A 22743-nucleotide genomic window follows, 5' to 3' on the forward strand; every position below is an offset into this window, starting at 1 on the left:
ATCTTCCTTCTTCTTTTGGTCCTGTGTTTCTTCTTTTGCTTCGGGTGTTTCGCCGCATGTGTCACGTTCTCTGCAAGGCATGAATAGAACAATGCTAATGATGAGCGGCACCATGGGATCGCCATATCGCACTGGCTGCCGTGTTTTGCGCTCCTCCGTCGTACTAGTCCTACTCCAGTGGAAAACTTGAGTATAGCACACGGTTGTTTGCTCCTCCTCAGGTCGTCGGCAACATTTATACGATCAGTCAAATCACAAGGCCTCACCTTCCAGCAGTAATGAGCCATCAAATCAAAAAGGCCCTCGCCTCTCGTGAAACCGACCTAGCGAGACTGCCCCGCACTCTAGCCTTTTAAATGTACTTTTGTACAGTAGTAGTATCGATGGATTGCGGCATGGAGCAAAACTAACAAGATGAAACTAAAGAAAAAAGGTGGTACATATAGAGAGCCCTCGTAGAAAAATTATGCATATAATAATAATAAAAAAGCTAGTACGTGCTTAGATGGGGTGCTAAAGTCTATTAAAGAAATTAGCATATGTATTTAATTCTTTGACAACTAAACTCCTTCATGCTTTGGGTAAACTTATCTAATTTAAGTTTTTTAAATTACTTATCTCATTTAAGTGTTTTGCGCATGTGCCATGCTTAGAGCGTGGTTATAGTATAGCCAATATGATGTTGGCCATATCATATAGAGTCATATAATGTGAAGAAACGAGTGGTAGTACTACCAACTACAAGATGAACTGGAAGAAATACTAGTCTGTATGTGCTAAAGAGTTAAAGTAACGAGAAGGAGCATAACATAGTTCTGCTAGGGGGATCAGCACAACACACCCCTCAAATAAAACTAAGCACCATGAAATTAAACTAAGCAACTAATCCGGTAGACACTGCATTATAACCACCATGAGCAACAACACTGCCACCTTACTCGGACTCCTCGTCCACATGCTCGACTTCGTCCTTGTCCCTCTTCCTCTTGGCTGATACTTCTTTGCTTGAACCGCACACTTGGCTCTCGCTCTTCATCCAACCCTTGTAGATATTGAAACAAAGGTAGGCATCCATTGCAGCATGCTGGATGTGGTCTCTATCTAGTACATTTGTGGCGACCCGACCTCAAACGGTCAAGCATATGTGTATCTGTGCCATCCTTGGATCAGTATGCTGGCACACACAGTACATCAATGTATATATAAAAGTGCAATCACATGTATAAATAATGACTTTTTGGAGTGTCATGTTAGCTCCTCTCATACTTTTGCACAATTATTTGTCATGGATTTTTAAATGAATTTCAATGCCAGTTTGAATTGAATTCAAATTCAATAGAAAATATTCAAATGCCTCTGAAGTTCTCAAATTTCACAACAATCATACAAATAGTCATAAATATTTATTTAATATAACATTCCAATTTTTTGGGATGTTACAAACTACCACCCTGAAAATCAATTTCGTCCTCGAGATTCGAAGAGGCTACAAAGAAGGTTAGGGTTGGAGGGGTCTTCTTGAAAATCCATCGATCATCACAAAGGTCCGGGGTGCTACCACCCTTAAAAGCAGGGTTACGGTCCCAACAAAATTCATGTACTCTAGATGATGTGGGTCTTCTCATATTCTCTGGAATAAGTCCTTCACTGAGGCTCTGCCAGCAAGGACATAACCTTTTTATCAAACATGTGTCCTTTCATCCTGGTGAGGTTCTTTTTGAGCCTGGGTCTTCTTAGCTGACAGGTTTCTCGCCAATGCTAAACAACTATCGAAACCTCCTGGTGGTCAACAATGTCTGGTTTCTCATGCAGGAAACAGGTCTGGGTTGAAACGCACTGTATAACATACGGTTGGCAACGGTTGCCTCTATTGGGTTCCATCGTCCTATCATTCTAAGGTTTTTGGCTTGACGTGTCGACACTCTTCTAAGGTTTTCAGGGCTCTCTGATTTTCCATCAACTTATGATAGTTCATGATAGAAGTCTCCGGTATGGGGGCCAATCCATTCCGTACTTCAATCATTACCACATATGCAAATAGTGAATCATGTATTCTAACACTTGGGCATCCTCACAAGCATTGCAGAATTTCTCTTGTTGACGAACCGAGTTTGGATAAATCCATGGATTCTGCAAGCTTAATGAAACATCTATCATTTCTTCACAACTCTCGGGTTTTCGTGTCCTCCTAAGTGACGTCTGCTAACAAAATCACAACTTTTTCCAAAAAAAATTGTGAAGGGAGTGCTTGATCCTTATTAATTTCCTGGGCCTATGGGTTATGGGCCCAATTCAACACTTGCACATCTTTAACTCATCCTTTCGACAATTATTGTTCCATATTCCCACATTATACCTCTTTTAAATCCAATAGTATTGCATTCCTTCATACTCTTGAGGTAACCAACATGTCAAAAATACAAACTTATCATGTCCAAACTCCACTCTATGGAATATCATTATCCCTTCCATTGGTCATTTGTTCACATAGAGAAATATCACCATTAAAATTAACATGAACTGGTTCATTCATAAATCTTATTCCTTGCATATCAATCCTTAATTACATTCCTTAACCATTTATCATAAATCCAAATTCCAAAAAGTACTTTATTACAAATGCTGCCATCCACATGGTTTGGTATGGTCAAGCACTGATTTCATCTTTATTCATTGGTCTTCATTGGAAGCTTCAGTCCCACTAGAATTGTGTGAAGCGTTCCTTGAAATCTTCAATATTCTATTTCATCGTAGTGGCCTTGAGCTTCATCTCCATCATCTCTGCATGCACTTCTCTTAGGTATTCCTGAGTATAACGGAGTCTTGCTTCAAGTATTTCTCTAATCTGGCGTATGGCTTCCAGGGCTGCTTCACGAATAACGTCAAAGAAAGTTGCTTGTGATACACGTGAGATGAAAAAGTACTGCCCCATCGTCTTTGGATAATCTCCTTTCATACGGTGGAGGTGTACCTCCACATACCAAAGTTCCACTCCCTTTTGCATGAAGAGGTAGCCTTTGTAGACTGCATCTCCTTCAAGGTGAATATGCTTCATCATGTCCTTCAGGATCTTCGGGTAATCATGATCACTTGTCAGGGTCATGATCATTTCCGGGCCCTTGAGGAAAGATTCATAAAGGGTTATCATCTGTATGTGTAGGATAAGAGGGATACCAGAACAAATAATGTATCTCCTTAGGGAAAATTTAATTGTCTCCGAAAAAGTTTGGTGTTCAGCTTGTCCATGGTTTCAAGGTTTCGGGGTCTAGTTGAGATAGAAAGAGAAAGAAAATACCCACCCATAATCAACAAACAAATCCTAGCTCAAAAAAATACCGTTTGTAATGGTCCGGTCTACTATGGTTCCGTTTCCAACTCTTCATTTCTTCATGTCTTCAATGCTCGGGAGTTTCCAATTCCTAATGCTTTTCCCATATGAAGGCCTTCTGCTATTCTTCCGTAATTTACGTCTCTCAAGGTTGAAATAAGTACAAACCTATAAAAATGCATTTATCCAACCATTCAATAAACACAAAAAGATCAATCATGCAACATTCATTTATTCAATAAATATTATAGTATCGCCACCCACATAAGTTGGTATGGTCTGATACTTAAATCGCAAAACATTCATCTTTATTTCTCTCATGGTGGGATACTACTAAGCTAACTTATCGGGAACCTGGTCATTGTCTCCATTGGGCTTCTTCTGTGTGGACTTTATCTCCTCCGATTCTCCTGCTAGATTATCTTGGTTGACACAGAGTTTCTTGTGACGACCCTGTCCTGAAGTTGTTCCTTGAGATTGTGGATCTCAATGTCCTTGGCATGAGATATGGTCCTGCTGCTCTTCAGTTCCTAATGCATTCTCGGGATCTCGAGCTTCTCCTCGTCCAGCTTGTCTACCTTCAGTCTCTGAGTCTCGACCTCTTCTCGTAGTGCTTCATTGTCAAACAGGGCTTCCAGAAGGTCCATCTCAAGATTATTGACTTTTTGTTCTAGATCCTGATTGTACACTAACAGTGGGGAGAACTTCATCTTCTATGCTTCCGTCAGGGCAATAGTTGCTCCATCAAGCTTCTGCCATCCAACCCTTCCAAAGGAGTGTGGGTTTAGTGCAGCACGATGACGATAGCATAAGCGTGCAATAGGATCATGGACGGCAGTGTTGATGCCCATATCACAGTAACCATTCATCATTCCAAAGATGATGTCTGCAGTCTTGGGGTCTTCTTTATGGCCAAAAACTTGGGTCTTTACTCCCCATGATCTAGACGTCCTCTTAGTTGCCTTGATCTCGGGTATCGGCAGCTTCAGGAGCCTGACTAGCTCCACAAGGAAGGGGCCTCCAAGAACCTTCTCGTCGTGTTCTCTTTTGTTCAGAACGTAGCTCTCCATCTACAGTTTGAAATTAGAAAGGTGTAGTAAAATAAATCAGGTGTTATGAGAGTAGTACAGAACAAAAGTCGTTCCTATCGTGGTCTTCATATTACTAAGCCGGGTGACGTCCTACAGTCAACATGTGCTTTGATATCATCTCTGTAGCGACCCGACCTCAAACATTCAAGCCTCTGTGTATCTGTGCCATCCTTGGATCAGTATGCTGGCACACACAGTACATCAATGTATATATCAAAGCGCAATCACATGTATAAATAACGTAAAACTTGTATATACCTCATAAGTCCCAGCGAAAACAATCAACGGGTGTGGAGTCCCATCAACGCCATCGGCAAGTTGAGTGTAGACCATAACCCAACAATGAAACTCACTCGTCGTAGAAATAATCCTGCAACATGATATGTTGCAGCCATGTAGGTCAGTGCATTGGATGTACCGGCAAGATCATTGTAATAACTTAGATGATAAAACTATACTATATGCAATATGGCTTTGTGGCTCTGTGTTTGAAGATGCAGTCCCTTGCTGATGCCATCATGAAGTTGTCGTCATTGACATAGAGTCCTCCATTCTCACACCACTCCCGAACACTCATACCAACTCTGTCTACTATAGCATAGCATTAAAATAAATAATGTCCCGGGCTTGGTAATAGGGTGATGGGTTCCTACCTCATGCATACTTCTCAACTACAAGGATTGTTGCAATGAAAAGCATGGTCAAAGTGAACTTGGCTGATAAGTTGATGAAGATATTAACGCTCTCGAAATCTTTGATAAACTATTCGTCACTCTGAGAAAATCTATATAGTCAAACATTGTATTCACATAAGCAAAAATTCGAGCAATCAATTCTAGCACTCAAAATAACAATCGAAACAACAAAGAAACTCAAACAAAAACTACTAAGGAAAGTCTAGGACTTGACTAGTTTATTAAAATAAAAGAAGGTATTTTTCATAAAGTTCTACTAGAAAAAAGAAACACATTAAAAGCTATTCTAAAACTCTACTTATGCCTAAAACAAAACTAGTAAGAAAAATAAAATAAAATATTTCCTTTTTCTATAAATAAAAGTTCACCTTCTAACTCTACATGAACTAATTTGACTACAAATAAAACAACAGAAAAATAAATTTTAATGTAGTTAAAACAACAGAAAATATCAGCAAAGTAAAAGAAACTAAAGCAGTGTTGTTGTCGTGAAAAACTAATTTTAATAAAATCTAAAAATAACCAAATCAATCCTACTTCTAGGCAAGGTCAAAACAAGCAGTGGCAAAAAGAATCACTAAAAAATAATCGTAGCTCATTTTATAGCAGAAATACTAATCTGAGTAAAACCCATATAAAACTATTTTTAAACACTAAAACATGGCCGAAACTATTTTATACTGAAACTATAGGAAATTTGCAAACTAGGAGAAAATAATCAATTACAAATATTAAATAACCTAAGAGAAACAGATTTTTCAAGATTGAACTTTTCTATTTTTAAAACAGAACGGAAATAACAAAAAGATAACAAAAAACAATGGGCGTTACTGGGCCGAAACGGGTGCGATATGTAACTATTCTGCGCTTGGCCGAAACTAACTAACAGCGCGCGACCGCTTATTAAAAGAAACCGTTCTGCTAAACCGACTCGAACCAGACCGTAAAAAAAATAAACCAAACAATCAAAACCGAGGACTAACCATAGTAAACCGATCTAATCTAACATAACTGTTTGATATAAGAAAAAAAAAACAACACGAAAAGGGATGCGCTCGCTTACAGAGAAGGAACTGGCATGGCAGGGAAGAAGAGACCGGTGGGCGGCAGGGATCCAGTTGTCGGCTGCGTCGGCGAGGATGTCCAGGCGATGCGGAAGGTCGAGGGCGTCCGATTTTCTATGGATGGTGAGGCGAGGGGACGTCGGAGTCGATCGTAGTGTCGAAGTGAACTCCGTGAACTCTGGCGGTGGTGGGAGCTCGAGGCGGTGGCTCCGGTGCTTCCTGGACGTCTATAATGTGTCAAAGAGATTTTTGGGGTTGGGCTAGGTCGATAGCAGAGGTTAGGGGGGCTAGGGATGCTCACCGATGGCGAGTTTCGACGGTGAACGGAGGTGGCTGGGGCGAGATCGGAACAGAGATGGCGGCGGACGTGGGAGGTTTTTGCGAGGGTTTCTAAAGGTGGTCGCGGGAGGACGGGTAGGGGTACTTATAGGACGTGTTGCTTGGGCGAGGGGAAGGCTTTAGCGAGTTTTGGAGAGGGCGTGTACGCGGTCGGGCATGATGCGAGCAAGATACGCGGGCGCAGGCTGTTCGGGACGAAGGAGATAAGGGTGGTGGGGTCCAGTGGTTAGAGGAAGAAAATAATGAGAGAGATGGGGGGGTTACGTTTTTTTTGAGACAATGAGAGAGGGGGTTACGTGAGGGAGAGGGACTGGACCCAGCGAAGGAAGCCGGCTTGGCGTTGGCCTCGCCCGCTGAGGTCCTATGTGACGCATTCTGCGTCAACTAGCTGTAGCTTTGTAGAAGGCACTTCGTCGGCGGGCTAACTGGGCCGCGCTGCGCGTTGAACTGTTTCTCAGACGGATGACTGTTTGAACTGTTTCTATCGTTGGAGGATGACTATTTCGCACTGTTTCATACCGTTTCGTCTGTTTCAGTTTTTTTTCGTGTGTGACCTAAAGAAAGTTTGTACTACTTCTGCTGTTTTTTCGTGTGAATTAAGAAAACAGCAAATTGGAAGCATGTATAAAGAACAGTAATTCTGCTGGTTCTAAAACAGAGAATTGATTCCTACTGTATTTGTGGTTTCTTCGTGTGAACTAAAAACAGTAAATTGGAAGAGTGTATAAAGAACAATAATTCTGCTAGTTCTAAAACAGTGAATTGTACAAAAGAATATAGCTGAAGTAAAGAAACATTTAAAAACAGTAATTATGCTTGTTAAATAACAGTACTGAAAGGTCGAAGAAACATTTAAAAACAGTAATTATGCTTAGTGCTTCTTTACAAACTAATTCTGCAGTTTTGAATCTTCTTTGCAAATGAAAGTAATGCAAGAAAGTATCACTGGGCACCATGATAAAAACATAGAACTGTATCATTAAGGAAACATTTCCCTCATGGAAGAATTCCTTTCAGTTCAAAAAAAGTCTTGCACTGCAATTTCCCTTGAAGTTGACAATAAATAATAGTGATGAGACCCTTCAGAAAAAACAGGGAAATAAGTTAGTTGGGAATAGGTACAAGAAATTTTGGATAGTAAAAGGTTGAAAAAAAATGGAATATGGTTATACATGATCCTTCCAAGAAGAAAACAGGCCCAAACATTCCTCAAATGGGACTCTTTGGGTGAAAAGCGTTACAGTACGCACTATTATTTAGTGAGAGAATCTGCAGATCATTAAGTTACCTAAGATGAGTTCATATGCAGGACTAAAAATGATTGGCCTTCAAAGCTTCACTTGAATATGCGGAAACCCTGCTGAAACAGAAATGTGATTACATGAAATTAATTGCACTATTGACTACAAAGAACATGGTGTAAGGAGGAAAGAACTAGAGAATTTACATGTTTCTGCAGGAAAGAAGTTACGAATGGCAGCTGAATTTCATTGTCCTTGCAAGTGACAATCTCAAAATGGTATTTCTCACGTTGAGCTTATAGATCATCCTTCAATTTTAAAATAAAATGCAATTTAATTTCTGTTATGTACCGAAGAATCACAAAGAAGGGAAAAAAGTGCTTTCAATGGAGTAATTGTGGTGGTACTTGCATTAGGGAAACCCTCCATTCCGAGACCTCTGTAGTTGCTCAAATATTGAAGAAGGAAAATCCCTGAGTCATACCTGTAAAAAAATAGTGATGGAACATTTGGTGAATTTTAAATTCTTTGTATCTGTTATTTGTGGAGATAGAGCACAAAAGTTGCTTATCAGGGTTATAAGTACAGGGGAGAGTTCCATTCAAAAAAGGCACCTGAAATTGACCTTGGGAGCTGGTACAAATGTTGACTCAAAATTTCCTATGTTAAAAGAATTAGTATTTCCGTATGTGGCAGCGAACAAAGCCTTGAAGTTGTAAATTAGTGAACTAATTGTCGGTAGAAATGTATCACCACTGTAGTACGGATTAATAATATCAATCAATTTGGCTCTGAATTTAGCAACAATCAGTATCCATTGTTTTTCCTTCAATACATGCATTTTGACCTACATAGTTTTAGAAAGGAACAAACTGTTAGTCTAAGCTCTGTCAAAATGAATAATCTATAAGAGCACTTATTACAAAAAAAATGTTTCGTATGAATGAGGTCACAGGGGACATGGTTCATTGCCCTCTTTCTTTTTTGTTATTTTTCTTTGCTCCGGGCAAGTGCATGCATTTTGTTTGGTACGAACAATTAAACAAAATGTTCTTTAATGATATCCGTAAAATGTTCTTCGAATTAAATAATGTTTTGTGGAGTCAACAAATTTTCCGTGCAAAATGTTCCCTGAATAAATGTTGCATAATTAATGTTCCCCTCAATAATGTTAGCTGGAAAAAAAGTTTTATAAATAATGTTACTTTGAAAATATATCACTTGTTCAAGTTAGCTGCAAAAATGTTCCCTTCATAATGTTACCTGAATAATGTTCGTGGGAAAATGTTTTTAAAATAATGTTCCCTCATAAATGTCCCTTGGAAAATGTTCCTTGAATAATGTTCCCTGGAAAATGTACTACATATATTTTGAAAATATTCTTTGAAGTCAGAAAATGTTCTTCAAAATAAATAATGTTCCCTAGAGTCAACAACTTCTCCTTTCGAAAGGTTCCTTTGATAATGTTACCTAAATAATGTTCCCTGAATAATGTTCCGTACATAATGTTCCCTCATAAATGTCCCTTCAAAAATGTTCCCTAAATAATGTTCCATGGAAGATGTTCTAGGTATATTTAAAAAACTATCTCTAAACTCTAAAATGTTCTATAAATAAAATAACGTTCCCTAGAATAAAGAAATTCCTTGCAAAATGTTCCCATAAAACGAAGAATAATGTTGGTAAAAGCCTAAACAAGTTGCAGGTTGTAACTTTTCCTGAGAACAGTATTTTCAAACTAAATTAATTAATGTTCGCTGGAGCCAACAATTTTTCTTAGAAAAATGTTCCCTTAATAATGTTAGCTAAATAATGTTCCCAGAGTAATGTTCCCCAAATAATGTTCCCCGATGAATGTCCCCAAATAACTATGCAAAATTTAAAAATATTATGTGAAGTCAAAAACTATTCTTCAAAATAAATAATGTTCCTAAGTAATGTTCCTCCGAAAATGTTCCTTCAATAATGTTCCCTAAAATAATGTTCGTAGATAGTGTTCCCTGAATAATGCTTGTGGAATACATCGTTTACAAATTGTGAATGTGATAAGCACCTGAACAATACATATGCGAAACGAGTAGCACACAAAGGTTATCCATCATGTAAAAAAAGGTCAAGGTACTAGTTCTGAAGTGCTACAAATAACGCCAGTGCACACATATCTACATGAAAAAAAGCATCCAAGTATACCTGCTAGTCGTAACCTACAACAAATATCACCAGAGCTAACACCAGTCCATCAGAAAAAATGCTTTCTCGACTTTTATACAACATATCTACACAAGGATAAGCACCGAACAGAAATGAGAGTCGACGTACAGAATTTCAGAACCACTATTAATTTTGTTGGCTGATTTCAAGAACTAAATAATGGCTAATGTTTGTTGAACCATTTATTTCTAAGCTACCGAGGAGAACAAATATTATTTATGGTATATTGTAATTAAGAAAGAAGAGTGGTTTTCCTTCAAGAGAAAAAATAGAACAGTGAATTAGCAGGTATCATCTATAAAAATGATGTGAAAAGTTCATCGATCTTGAAACAGCAAGCACTCTCTTCCTGGGAATGCATTATTCACATTATCTATTCCCTAGTCATTTCCTTATAGCATCACTCTTAGGCAAAACAAAAAGGGCACAAGAAAACTAGCTACTATAGTAAGCATCAGATTAACAAAAATGAGATATGAGCTTCAGATTAAACAACAAGCAGCAATAGGAACAAAGTAGCTAAATCTATACAGATATTTGATATATACTCCAATGACTTATGCAACCAACTTATCATGCTTGCCTAAGCAAGATCAAACTTTGCTTATAAATTACTTAATACAATATAACTGCAAATGTTGATAGATGCGTGCTCACATGACAAAACATATGAACAAATAGAAACTGCCACTACTACACATCACACACAACTCTCAGACAACAAAGAGAACATGTTCACATGACAAAACTGTTTGTGCATCCACTTGCTGGGTAGGTGCTGAAACCTTAAACTCAGAGAAGAGAATGATGCGAACTTGCCAGGACCCTGGATCCGGAAGCATCCGCCACATCTACACAAGTGCATGTTGATTGCTATCTTTTGCCCCTAGTGGCTAGTCCAGCAATTGGTTTTTCTTAATTAACAACAAAACAGAAGAAGCTGCACCGACAACACGAAACAGAGCAGACCACTACTACTGATCGAACCAGCACACAAAAATTTAAGTAATTTTAGTTGGTTAACATGTTGATAGGTCCTTGCTTCTCGGGAAAATACATCCTAACAAGTCAACTGAACTAGTCCATGATGCTGCTACACATTACAGAAACTAAGAGAACATATAAAACAGGAGATAAGAACTTCTCCATCATGCTACACAAACTCCATAGCATCATCAACAGAAACACGCAAAATCCCAAGGCAAAAGCACATGAACACATAAACCCCCTATCATCATCATGCTGCATCATGCCTTGAAATCCAATCTGTGAAGGCAACCCTCTAGTCTAGACTCAGATTCACCAAATCAGAACTGCCATGTACAAGACCACCTTCTGCAAACCGTAGCAACACCGGAAAAGACACTAACACAACTAAATAGCCTCGATCTTGCGGTACCACACAGAGAGGAAGGAACATAGCGGGGGAATTGGGGCCGTTACCTTGTGGATGCCGAGCTTGACAAGGACGTAGATGACGCCGAGCTTGGCGGAACCCTAGACGACGCCGGGCTTGCTGGAACCCTAGACGACGCCGAGCTTGACGGAGCCCTGGACAACGCGGACGCCGATGATGGAGACGCTGGCCACCTGCAAGTAAACATCCATGGCGACTACGTCAGCCACATCTGATGCGATGTCCCACACGAATCAGGGGGAGAGAGGCCCGACGGCTGCTTACAAGGGCGGCGGTCTCTTGCCGGAGTAGGATCGCCGGAGTAGGATCTGTCGCACGAGGGAGGAAAAGGGGATCGCCGCACGAGAGAGGAAAGCTTATCTGTGGAGGAACGGGCGAGTCGCACGAGGAAGGGGGTGTGCGGCGCCTCGACAATTTGACGCAGAATGCGTCAAATAGGATATTCCTCGCCCGCTCGCTGGCTGGTAGCCTGGTGGGCTGGCGCCTGGCCTGGTCGGGTGCGCCTTGTTTTTTTAAGAAAGAAAATAAAAAAAATATATACCGAGAAAATAAAAATATATAAGAATACTTAGAAAAATAAAACCTATAAGGTGAACTATTTTTCAGAGGCAAACTAAAAAGTTTACAAAAACATTTTTTTTGAAAATTCTAGATAAACTCCAATTTGAATTCAAAAACTTTTGGCATTAATTTCTTCTGACTTTTTGGAGTGTCATGTTAGCTCCTATCATACTTTTGCACAAGTATTTTGTTAGGGATTTTTGAAATGAATTTCACTGCCAGTTTGAATTGAATTCAAATTCAACAGAAAATATTCAAATGCCTCTGAAGTTCTTAAATTTCACCACAATTCACACAACAATCATACAAACAATCATAAATATTTATTTAATAGAACATTCCAAAATTTTGAATTTTGGGATCTTACAACATTCCACTGCCATGAAAGATGAAACTTGGGTCGAGGTGTCATCAGTTTACCATACGAAGGATCAACCATGGCTCCTGCCAGTGTCAACATTGAAGGCTGACGGGAGGATACCAGCCCATTCTTCTGAAGGTCGAAGGGTTGGCCTACAACAAGGCCTATCCGATCCAGGACTTTTCTGTCGTTCGTAAAGTCTACAATAACGAATTTGACTATGCCACCCACGAGGAAGTTCTTAAATTCCTCGCACTCAACGTCGGCATGGCATATGTGGTAGACCAAGCACAAGTTACGCACACAAACTTGGATCATGGTGGGCTTCTTCTTCTCTTCCTCCTTTAGATTCCTCTCTTTGTCTAGGACTGTGTTGTACTCAACATCTAACCCAGCGAGCCACTCATCATCATTTGACTTTTCGAACATGCGTCTAAAGCGGGCAAGGCATCCTTTTACCATCGTAGAAGAACATGTGTAGATGATGTCAAACTCATCGCCGGTGATGGTTCAAACCTTGTACTCACCGCCGATCATGGAGATTTGGGACGCCATCGATATGGGAGGAGGGTTAGGATTAGTGGAACTACTGATGTGAAAGGACGAGATGACTAGGAGTGAACTTCCGTAATGTTAAAGGATGTCCAGGGACGAGTAGGAGTGAACTGCTAGCGGTTTTCCGATTGTAAAAATGCTGAGTGGGGCGTGCGAATCGCAGGGTAATGGCTTGCCTGGTGGTTAAATGGCTTCATGTGAAGTACTATGGGCTCCCAATTAGATGTCATGTCTACTAGACGCCCAATTAAATGGCTACATGCATCTACATGTTCGCATGTCAAGCGTCAGGAAAATTACAGATGATACGAAGCTTTCCATGCTCCCATGATACGGGCTTCCGAGAGCCCTTGGATCTGAGATTGGATGGTTCCATGGCGTGATTCTAGACCTATGGGTGAATATCCTATCCTGAAGGGTTATTCTGCAAATTTTCAGCAACTTAGCATGCGAGAATTCGATCTCAGAGCCAAGGGCTGTAAGCAGCCCGTATTATGGTCGCGCCTACCACGACCATCGCCTCGCTTGCGCGGTCACGCCCTTGGAGATTTCAGAAGGCTATAAATGAGCATTTTTTTGCCTACTTCACATGCATGCAACTACTTCCTCCGTATAGGTGCGTTAATCTATCTGATGTTGGCATGTCATACATATTCATCACTTATAGTGACTCATACAACAAGTTTCGCTATAAGGTTGTCTATAAGAGTATTTTTTTTACTTCTCTCTATCTCTTTCTTCATACTAGTATTTGGCACTTGTATACCATGGAGGTGGTCAAGAACCGGGAGACTCATGCCGGTCATAGCGCCGCGGTAATAATAATAATGAAAACTTAAATCACAGGGCCCCACCTGTCCAGCAGTAACGAGCCATCAAATCACACAACCCTACATTTGCAGCAGCCTATTCCCTCATTTCTCGCCTCTCTATCGAACCGACTAGGCAGAACTGCCCCGCCTACCGCGCGAGAAAAGCCCCGCCCTTGACTTTTAAATATAATTTTTTATTCATGGATTGCGCCATGGAGCAAAGCCTGAAGAAAATGGAGGTACACATGTATACAGCATGCCCGTCGCATTTGCGTCGCACCCCAGACGGTCGGTCGGTGTGGCACGCCGCTCTCCGAATGGAACACACGTCATATTGAGTTTGCACACATGTAGGACCGCAATTGAGAACCGACCATAGGCACACTCCCCCGTCCCCGCAAGTCGGCTGAGTTAATAGAAGAGAGAGAGAGAGAGAGAGAGAGAGAGAGAGAAAGAGAGAGAGAGAGAGAGAGAGAGAGAGAGAGAGAGAGAGAGAGAGAGACGAGAGATAGTACTTGAGCAGTGCTGTAAACATGTCCGTGCTCGGACGATCCCTACACGACACATGAGACCAGTTCGTCCATGCATGTGACCAGACTCCAGCAGACGGCTGGATTGGCTATCGTCTACATATCGTCCAGGTTGTGTTGTACAGGGTTGTAGTTCTGATGAGAAATCTAGAAAAAAGGTTTCTTGTCATCTCACAATATTAGGTGTCATGTGCTTCGGATCATTGCGAGGGTTAAACAGCGACAACTGCGTTCCAATGCACTGGTCGATGGGGGCACATGCACGAAGACTACTCGGCTGCCATCTAGGTCAAGCTAGATATGTTAATTAGGACATCTATTGATTGACCCCTTTTCTACGAGTTTGTATTTAATTTGAGCTTTGATCCTCGTCTAGTTTGTCTATTGGGATTCATGTTGTGTCCTTGGGGCAGTGAGGTTATGTTTCTTGTCATGTGGCATTTTTTCATGTTATACGTTAATCCGGTGCTTCAGATCAAAATGACGACAACTGCGCCTTTGGGCACGTGCATGAAGACTTCTTCACAGTCATTGACGAGGTCAAGCCGGCTCCAGTAGATAAAAGAAAACTACTCCACTATATAGGCAGGAGCCTCCGCGCTTGCTTGCTAGTGTTTCTCTCTTCACACTCTCTCGTTGTCTCTAGATCTAAACACGATAGCGGTGGCCACACTCTCTCTCTGCTCACCGCTGGTCACATATCCGGCCAGATCCCATCTGCCGGGGAAGGTGAGAGGGTGCAATGTTCATGCGGTCGTCCTCGGCGACGGCTCTTACCCACTGCCGTCGCGTCCCGATCAGCATGCCTTACCATTCTCTCCCACGCAGCGCCGGCTAGGGAGGGCCTCCGACCCGTTCTTCCTCGCTGCCATAGTGTGGGCAGACCGGCCTCCTGTCGCCCACCTAGCAACATCCCGGTGACCCTCAGGTATAACTTCCTTTGAAACCGGCTTTGCTCTACTGCCCCAGCTCCTCACGTCACTGCATTTGTATCTTTTACTATTTCTCAGGCCCCCTAGTAGATAGGATCAATTTGCTATTCGAAAGCCACCTATATTTTTACTGTTAAGAGGTAAAACTACTTCATGCAGTCGAATCTAGTACTACTTGGTTCAAACAGGGAAGAAAGGGGGTGGGGGTGGGGGAAGATTTGTTACCTGAATCTGTCTAGGACTTGGTCGAAAGAGGAAATAATGGGGGCGAAAGTAGCAGAGAGTGGCTATCCAACTGGTCTCTTGGTCTAATAGGGAAATAAAGGGAAACACAGTACAAACTCAATATAAACCTATCTATTGGTTGAAAAAGGAAAGAAAGTGGGGACTGGGGGACAAGTCAACCGAGTATGTCCAACACTAGGTTTGCTAGCCTCACACGATATAAGGCGGCTATACCGAACAAAAATGGGACCAACCCAGATATCCTGTTTGGATGTTTGTTGCCCTGAGCCCCTCTTATGTAATGCCACTGGTAAAATATAGCAGTTCCACTGTTAAAGTTAGGACATGTTAAACCAATGTTGTTTTCAGTGTAATGCCTCCAGTAATATGAATCAATGGCACTGTTTTTCATGTCCTGCTAAATTTCCCATTAAGATAAGTTGCTTCTTTTCATTAGAAATGCGACTGTCCTGGTCCGCCTACTATCCCGTGCCCAAATACCAACTCTTTAGCAGCTGTTAATGTAATGTTGCTGGTAAAATGAAGCAATGGCACCATTAAATTATGTCATATTTAACGGTTGTCATAGTTAATCCTAAGGCCCAACTAATATCTAGCAATGCTGCTGCTTTAGAAATTGTTACTGTCCGTGTAGGATCGCCATTCAGATAAGGTACATGCTTCTTTTCATTTGATGTATGTTTCATCACTTGTTAGTCACCCTCCTTTCCACCTTTTTGTGCAAACAGAGATATACATTCGCGCTTGATCTTAGTTGAACTGCACGAACTGATATCCAAGTTATAGTTGAACATTCCATGAGCTTCACGACCAACCTTGATGTTGCTCAATTTTATTGCAACTAATGAAAAAGAAGCTGCTAGCTCATGGGACCAAGTACTTGCTAAATGCTTGACGTAAACATTCCTTCATTTTAGGTGAACTGCACAAAAGGGTCCCATGAATTGAATCCATGTTGGTGACTGGTGTCATCCCTTCTACGATGGTGTTGATTGCAGATATGGTTCCCATCACGATGTATGTTCATTTTTGATCTGATCGTTTGCCAAAGATCCTGCATGTTGACTCTGTTCTTGTGCTACTGTTTTGGCATTGCCATGATAAAGCATTAATGTTATTATTTTGCACCTTAATCTAGTGGCACTATTAATTTTAGGCAATGTTTTGGCACCACTAGTGCCACCGATTTTTTATATCAAAAGAGGGGTTTCCTCCGATTTCATTAAAGAAACCTAGCCATAGATGACCATTATCCGACAACATCTCAGTGTAAACGGGCAGTTATGCAACGACTACTAGAACGGACAGAGTACTAGCAGGAGACAAGTTCGCCACATAAGCTAGGCAGGCACGGGACACAACACCAGCTCAACCAAGTTTGAATTACAACCCAAATGCTACCACCAAAACATTAGGTGGGAAGATAGGGACTGAAAGAGCCAGCTTCAGCATCCTAGTCTAAGCACCCCCGGCCTCCATCCTTGCAACGCACGGTACACCTCACTTGCCACCTGCTCGACCCTAGTGCCACCGATAAAATGAAGTAATAATACAGTTAAAATAGAGCGAGTGTCTTCTCCATCATTTCATTTTTAATGTAGATAAAGAAAGTGCTTCTCTTTGTTAATATATGTTTCATCAACTAGTCCCAATGTTAATGTTTAAGTGTTTCTGCAAACTGGGGTGCTTAATTTTAGTTGATATGCACAAAAATAGAGATTGGAATGTCTCAAGGCTCCTCCTTGTACTACTACATTGATGTCCATCACTGCTAGAAGGTGTATCGGGGAGAATTGGGTCGATTTCTACTATGAGGCCTACCATATGAGGCATCGCAAGGCCCATCTCGCTCTCGCAGCATGGCATACTGTGATACTATCGCAATATTTTCCCATTAAGAAAATGAAGTTTATTCTATTTAGTAGTGTATTTTTCATCAACTAGTGCCACTATAATGTAATCACGCTTTTTCATTATCTGTGCAAACAGGGTTATTCAGCTGCATTTTGGTGGAACTGCACAAATGTATGGATGGAACCGGCATATATTCAGAGTGTGAGGTGCCATGTAAAAATTACCGACACCAACCTTGCTCCTTCTAAGCATTGGCCTCCACCACCGGTGGGATGGGTGGCGCTCTCTGTGGACGGATATTTCTCGGCAGCAAATCCTCTAATCAAATAGGAGTAGCTTATATTGGCACTTTTCTAGGGAGTACTCTTTTCTGAAAGAAGCACCAATCAATTTTTCTTTATTTGTACACATTGTCACAACTTTGCTTGTGGTCCAAAGCTATTTAAGGTGATTGGTGTAGTACTCGGAGACTGATTGTAAGCATGATTTTCATTAGCTGTCACACTGACTGTAAGCATGAGCAGGTGGAAGATTAGGTTAGTGGGAAGCTTACCTTAAACCCTACCGCCGCCGTTGAAATGAGGCGAGAGGCGAGGGAATGATACGTCTCCAACGTGTCTATAATTTTTGATTGCTCCATGCTAATTTATCTACTATTTTGGAATATATTGGGCTTTATTTTCCACTTTTATATTATTTTTGGGACTAACCTATTAACCGGAGGCCCAGCCCAGAATTGCTATTTTTTTTTGCCTATTCCAGTGTTTCAAAGAAACGGAATATCAAACGGAGTCCAAACGGAATGAAACCTTTCGGGAACGTGATTTTCTCACCAAACGTGATCCAGGAGACTTGGACCCTACTCCAAAAAGCAACAGAGGCGGTCACGAGGGTGGGGGGCGCGCCCCCCTGCCTCGTGGCCCCCCTATTGCTCCACCGACGTACTCCTTCCTCCTATATATACCTACATACCCCCAAACGATTAGAATAGGAGCCAAAAACCTAATTCCACCGTCGCAACCTTCTGTATCCACGAGATCCCATCTTAGGGCCTGTTCCGGAGCTCCGCCGGAGGGGGCATCCACCACGGAGGGCTTCTACATCAACACCGTATCCCCTCCGATGAAGTGTGAGTAGTTTACTTCAGACCTTCGGGTCCATAGTTAGTAGCTAGATGGCTTCTTCTCTCTTTTTGGATCTCAATACAATTTTCTCCCCCTCTCTCGTGGAGATCTATTCGATGTAATCTTCTTTTTGCGGTGTGTTTGTTGAGACCGATGAATTGTGGGTTTATGATCCAGCTTATCTATGAATAATATTTGAATCTTCTCTGAATTCTTTTATGTATGATTGAGTTATCTTTGCAAGTCTCTTTGAATTATCCGTTTGGTTTGGCCAACTAGATTGGTAGTTCTTGCAATGGGAGAAGTGCTTAGCTTTGGGTTCAATCTTGCGGTGTCCTTTCCCAGTGATAGAAGGGGCAGCAAGGTACGTATTTTATTGTTGCCATTGAGGATAACAAGATGGGTTTTTTTTATCATATTGCATGAATTTATCCCTCTACATCATGTCATCTTGCTTAAGGCGTTACTCTCTTTTTAACTTAATACTCTAGATGCATGCTGGATAGCGGTCGATGAGTGGAGTAATAGTAGTAGATGCAGAATCCTTTCGGTCTACTTGTCTTGGACGTGATGCCTATATACATGATCATACCTAGATATACTCATAATTATGCTCAATTCTGTCAATTGCTCAACAGTAATTTGTTCACCCACCGTAGAATATCTATGCTCTTGAGAGAAGCCACTAGTGAAACCTATGGCCCCCGGGTCTATTCTCATCATATCAATCTCCATTACTTTATTAATTGCTTTGTTTTTACTTTGTCTTTTACTTTTCACTTTGCATCTATATACCAAAAATACCAAAACTATTATTTATCTTCTCTATCAGATCTCACTCTCGTAAGTGACCGTGAAAGGATTAACAACCCCTAATCACGTTGGTTGCGAGGAGCTATCATTTTGTGTAGGTACGAGGGACTTGTGCGTGGCCTCCTACTGGATTGATACCTTGGTTCTCAAAAACTAAGGGAAATACTTATGCTACTTTGCTGCATCATCCTCTCCTCTTCGGGGAAATCCAACGCAATGCTCAAGAGGTAGCAAGAAGAATTTCTGGCGCCGTTGCCGGGGAGGCTCATGCAAGAGCAAGTCAACCATACCAAGTACCCATCATAATCCCTATCTCTTGCATTACATTATTTTCCATTTGCCTCTCGTTTTCCTCTCCCCCACTTCACCCTTGCCGTTTTATTTGCCCTCTCTTTCCCAATCTCCTCCTCTTTTTCCCGTTGCCTTTTTGTTTGCTTGTGTGTTAGTTTGCTTGCTTGTTGTAATGACTAGTCTCATATCTTCTCCGTTATCTCCCGAGAATGAAGTTCTAAATTTTAAGCAAAGGGACGGAGACAATCTAAAAGACGCTTGGTATAGAATTTGCAATGCTCAAAATAGATCTACCAGGAAGCAATCTACTTCAGTTCTTCTTCATAATTTTTACGTAGGTGCTAATCCTTGGTATAGATATATCCTTGATACCATTACCGGAGGGAATTTCTTGGGTAGCCATACTTTTGATTCCTATAATGCTTTAATAGAATTACTTGGCTCACCGCCTCTTTTAAATAATGGAACTATGTTAACTTTAGAGCATGTTATGCAAAGACTTGAAATTATTGAGAATAAAGTTGCTACCATTGAATCAATTGAAAATCTTGATAAAAAGATCCACAATCAAATTACCCAATATGGATCTAAGGTAGGAATGACTTTGAAAAATATTAAATAAAAGAACCCATAGTTAATGAGAAAATAAACCTAGATTCCACAAGAATCGGTAAACTTGAGGGTATCATTACCAACTTGGGAACCACTTTTTCTTCCGTACAAAACACTCCAAGTTCGTCTACTAAAAATACTAAGCTTATTTATGTTCCTAAGAATAAGGGTGAATCTTCTAGTAAGGAAACTGCGGATCTTAAATCTATAAGTGTTCACCCTAATCTTTTTACCATCATTAAGGAACCATTTGCTATGAATGAATTTTTCGATCTTTTGCCTGAAAATTTGACAATTACTAGGAAGAAAGAAAATTCTAAAGGAGGTAGATGCCTCATTGAAGAATTGCCTACCAAAGATGGCAATACCTAGATCTATCCTTGCTTTTATGCCTAGCTAGGGGCGTTAAACGATAGCGCTTGTTGGGAGGCAACCCAATTTTATTTTTTGCATTTTGTTTTTGCTTCTGTTTAGGAATAAATAATCCATCTAGCCTCTGTTTAGATGTGGTTTTATATTTTAATTAGTGTTTGTGCCAAGTAGAACCTATAGGATAACCTACGATGATAGTTGATTTGATTCTGCTGAAAAACAGAAACTTTGCACGCACGAATATAATTTTTTTAAATCATAGAAACGTGCTTTTGCGTTGATTATTTTTGCTGATGTTTAATAAACAAATTTTCCAGGACTTCCTATTTTGGTAGGATTTTTAGAGTTCCAGAAGTTTGTGTTAGTTACAGACTACTACAGACTATTCTGTTTTTGACAGATTCTGTTTTGCCTGTGTTGTTTGCTTATTTTGATGAATCTATGGCTAGTAAAATAGTTTATAATCCATAGAGAAGTTGGAATACAGTAGGTTTAACACCAATATAAATAAATAATGAGTTCATTACAGTACCTTAGGGTAGTCTTTTGTTTTCTTTCTCTAACGGAGCTCACGAGATTTCTATTGAGTTTTGTGTTGTGAAGTTTTCAAGTTTTGGGTGAATTCTTTTGATGGATTATGGAACAAGGAGTGGCAAGAGCCTAAGCTATGCCCATGGCACCCCCAAGATAATCCAAGGACACCAAAAAGTCAAAGCTTGGGGATTCCCCGGAAGGCATCCCCTCTTTCGTCTACATTCATCGGTAATTTACTTGGAGCTATATTTTTATTCACCACATGATATGTGTTTTGCTTGGAGCGTCTTGTATTATTTGCGTCTTTGCTTGTTAGTTTACCACAATCATCCTTGCTGTACACACCTTTTGAGAGAGCCATACATGAATTGGAATTTGCTAGAATACTCTATGTGCTTCACTTAAATCTTTTAAGCTTGGTAGTTTTGCTCATAGTGCTTCATTTATATCTTTTGAGCGTGATAATTTTTGCTCTAGTGCTTCATTTAGATCTTTTAGAGCATGGTGGTGGATTTGTTTTAAAGAAACTATTGATCTCTCATGCTTCACTTAGATTGTTTTGAGAGTCATTAATAGCATGGTAATTTGCTTAAATATTAATATACTTGGTATTCAAGATATGTGAAACTTTCTTTTGAGTGCGTTGAATACTAAGATAAGTTTGATGCTTGATAATTGTTTTGAGATATGGAGGTGATAATATCAAAGTTGTGCTAGTTGAGTAATTGTGAATTTGAGAAATGCTTGTGTTGAAGTTTGCAAGTCCCGTAGCATGCACGTATGGTTAAAGTTGTGTAACAAATTTGAAACATGAAGTGTACCTGGCTTGTGCATCCTTATGAGTGGTGGTCGGGGACAAGCGATGGTCTTTTCCTACCAATCTATCCCCCTAGGAGCATGCGTGTAGTACTTGATTTTTGATGACTTCTAAATTTTTGCAATAAGTATATGAGTTCTTTTGACTAATGTTGAGTCCATGGATTATACGCACTTTTACCTTTCCGCCTTTGCTAGCCTCTTCGGTACCGTGCATTGCCCTTTCTCACCTTGAGAGTTGGTTCAAACTTCGCTGATGCATCCAAACCCCGTGATACGATACGCTCTATCACAGATAAACCTCCTTATATCTTCCTCAAAACAGCCACCATACCTACCTATCATGGCATTTCCATAGCCATTCCGAGATATATTGCCATGCAACTTCCATCAACATATTCATGACATACATTACTTTTGTCATATTGCCATTGCATGATCATGTAGTTGACATCGTATTTGTGGCAAAGCCACCATGCATTATTTTTCATACATGTCACTCTTGATTCATTGCACCATCCCGGTACACCGTTGGAGGCGTTCATATAGAGTCATATCTTGTTCTAAGTTTCGAGTTGTAATCCTTATGTTGTAATCAATAGAAGTGTGATGATCATCATTATTAGAGCATTGCCCAAAAAAAAAGAAAAAAAAGAAGAAAGGCCAAAAAAAAGAAAGGCCCAAAAAAATAAAAAATAAAAAAATAAAAAGGGCAATGCTACTATCTCTTTTTCCACACTTGTGCTTCAAAGTAGCACCTTGTTCTTCATGTAGTGAGTCTCATATATTGTGCTTCAAAGTAGCACCTTGTTCTTCATGTAGTGAGTCTCATAAGTTGTCTTTTTATACTAGTGGGAATTTTTCATTATAGAACTTGGCTTGTATATTCCTATGATGGGCTTCCTCAAATGCCCTAGGTCTTCATGAGCAAGCGAGTTGGATGC

General features: G+C 40.5%; 1 long non-coding RNA gene across 5 annotated transcripts; it reads right to left on the minus strand.

The window, feature by feature from the left end:
* Positions 1-7303: 7303 nt before the first annotated feature.
* On the minus strand, positions 7304-11806 carry LOC119323714. Of its 5 annotated transcripts, none has more exons than XR_005156472.1 (7): positions 11651-11806; positions 11413-11559; positions 8373-8605; positions 8166-8242; positions 7965-8066; positions 7806-7874; positions 7304-7597 (listed from the first exon to the last, which is right to left on the minus strand). It is a non-coding gene; the product is annotated as an uncharacterized LOC119323714 (long non-coding RNA). The 5 variants fall into 5 exon arrangements; XR_005156474.1 differs by having other exon boundaries at positions 7806-7877; XR_005156473.1 differs by adding an exon at positions 9949-10034 and having other exon boundaries at positions 7965-8242.
* Between the last annotated feature and the right edge of the window lie 10937 nt (positions 11807-22743).

This window comes from Triticum dicoccoides, chromosome 6B (assembly GCF_002162155.2).
Source record: "Triticum dicoccoides isolate Atlit2015 ecotype Zavitan chromosome 6B, WEW_v2.0, whole genome shotgun sequence".
In the NCBI taxonomy this organism is placed as follows: Eukaryota; Viridiplantae; Streptophyta; class Magnoliopsida; order Poales; family Poaceae; genus Triticum; species Triticum dicoccoides.